At 51.7% G+C, this 2,568-nt stretch overlaps 1 long non-coding RNA gene across 1 annotated transcript; it reads left to right on the top strand.

Moving 5' to 3' along the window:
* Positions 1-540: 540 nt before the first annotated feature.
* Positions 541-1,638, top strand: LOC122466012. The gene is made up of 2 exons (XR_006291205.1): positions 541-819; positions 1,514-1,638. It is a non-coding gene; the product is annotated as an uncharacterized LOC122466012 (long non-coding RNA).
* Positions 1,639-2,568: the final 930 nt, after the last annotated feature.

The raw sequence follows: 2,568 nt of genomic DNA, 5'->3' as shown, positions 1-2,568 counted from the left end.
ACGAGAGGCGTAAAACTTTTCTGCACCGGAGCTTCAGCGCATGGTGCCAGTGTACACATCCTGGTCAATTACAGCGCTGCTATTGGCCTCCGGGAGGTGTCCCACAATGCCTGTTTTCACCTCTCTGGTCATCGGTTTGAACTCTACTGCCCTGACCTCAGGTGACCAACCATGAGTCCCACCCCTTGAATTCCCTAGGAATTTTGAATGTCGCTTTCCTGTTTGCTCGGTGACGTGGGCAGTGGTGTCAGCGCATCTTTCCAGGTGGCCATGCCTGCTCCATGAACCAGCTGATTCCCTGCTTGGAGCAATGTCCAGCTGCTGGACCTCATCAGCATTTGGGGAGAAGAGGCTGTGCAGTCCCAGCTGCGCTCCAACTGTAGGAATTATACCACTTACGGACAGGTTTCACGATGCATGACAGAAAGGGGCCATGACTGGGACACACTGCAGTGCAGGGTCAAAGTGAAGGAGCTGCGGAATGCCTACCACAAGGTGTGGGAGGCAGACCACTGCTCCTGTGCTGCGCCCACGAGCTGCCGGTTCTACAAAGAGCTGGACGTGATACTCGGGGGCGACCCCACCTCCACTGCAAAGGCCCCGGTGGATACTTCGGTGGCTCGTGTGCCAGCTGAGAGTGGACAGAGCCAGGAGAAGGAAATCTTGGATGAGGATGTGGATGGGAAGGGGGACCCAGAAGCAGAGGACGACTTGGAGGTCAGAGATGCGTGCAGCCAGGAGTTCTTCTCTACCTCAGAGGAGACTAGCCAGTCACAGCTGTTGGAGCTTGGCGAAGTGCAAACAGGAGAGGAGGCCCCGGTAAGTGGCTCTGATTTTGGGAATCGCTGAAGTGAGTTGTTGGGGGGAGGAGGGTTGCAGAAAGCAGGCTTTTGTCTGTATGATGCGTGTACCACCACATGCCTAGTCTGAGTGGCAGAACAGGGTGTTGATTGACTCCCCCTCTTCACGGGAATATGCCTTAGAGATCTCAATGAAACTCTCATGGAGATACTGGGCAATCCACTGCTGCATGTTCTTTGGAAGAGCTGTTTGTTTCTTGCCCCATTAAGGGTAACTTTCCCACGCCACTCTGCCGTCATGGGGTGGGGGGACCATTGCTGCACACAGGCGAGCTACATAAGGGCCAGGGCAGAAGCTGCAGTCTTGGAGAAGACCCTCCCTTGATTCCCTGCTCACCCTCAGCAGTGAGATATCTTCCATAATGAACAGTTTGTGGAAAATGTGAGGACGGTAATGATAAGGCCCCCTCTACAGTGCTGGCTGTCCCTAACAGCCATGTGTCCAATGTACAGTATGGTCCTGGAACACTCATTTCCCCTGCCCCTGCGGTTGCTCACCATTTTGCGGGTCTTGTGGCTCATGTGTGCTTGCCTGGGGTCAGCCAGTTAGTGATAGGTATGTGAATAGTGGCTGTGTTTTAAATCACTGAATCAGTGGTCTGTCTGCTACAAACACTACTGCTTTGGGAAAACGTTGCAATTCGGCTTCACAGGTATGACCTTGGGAGCCCAGCCTCCGTCTTTGTTATCGCCAGCTGAATGGCTGCTCAGAATTAGAAAGTGGCCACGAAGAACTAAAGAGGACTTTCTGCATGATGTCATGATGCACTCCATGGCCGAAAAACAAGAATTGAAGGAGTGGTGGGACAGCGAGAAGAGGGACTGAAAGGAGAACGTAGCACTCTAGAATGAAGCCATGGAGGGGCTCTTAAATGTTATGGAGCGCCAAGTGGACACGCTCCAGGCACTACTAGCACTGCAAACCGAGTAGCTCCGTGCCCACCCTCGCCTGCAGCTGCTGTCACAAAACTCTTTCCCATGTGCCTCCCAGACACCGCCAACACACTGTTATCAACCTCCTGGCTCCCATCTGTACCCACCACATTCCACTCCTGCCCCATCACAGTCCAGCCCTGCGGACTCCCAGTACCCACTACACTCAACACCCATCCCTCTGCAGTTTAGCCCTGCTGAAGTACAGTACCTACTGCACTGAACTCCAAAGGAAAAGGTTGGATATGAAATCTGGACATACACAAATCTTTAACAGTCCCAGGACCCCACTTCCTCCTGACACCCTGCCTTCCCCCATCCCCCTCAGTGCTGATGTGTTTTTTTGTTTGTGTCTCTCCTCCAGTTGTTGTTTTTTAATAAAATAATTGTTTTGGTTTGAAAGCAATCTTTATTCTATTAATTGAAAGCAAACAGAGACCTGCAAAGCAACAGGCAATTTTCTTACACCTTCATAGTGCATCATCTGCACCAATCACAACCACTTCCTAGCATTACAAGCACTGTACGCCCAAGCATAGCAACAAATATTAGTGGCTTTCAGCTTCAAATTGCTGCCTCAAGGCATCCCTGATTCTTATGATCCTGTGCTGTGCCTCTCTAATAGCCCTGGTCTCTGGCTGTTCAAATTCAGCCTCCAGGCACTGAGCCTCAGCAGTCCAGCCCTGAGTGAAGCTTTCACCCTTCCCTTCACAAATATTATGGAGCATACAGCACGCGGCTATAAGCATAGGAATATTGTCATCGGCCAAGTCCA

The sequence above is a fragment of the Chelonia mydas genome, chromosome 5 (assembly GCF_015237465.2).
Source record: "Chelonia mydas isolate rCheMyd1 chromosome 5, rCheMyd1.pri.v2, whole genome shotgun sequence".
Lineage (NCBI taxonomy): Eukaryota > Metazoa > Chordata > Testudines > Cheloniidae > Chelonia > Chelonia mydas.
This window is presented reverse-complemented; position numbering and strand designations above follow the sequence as displayed.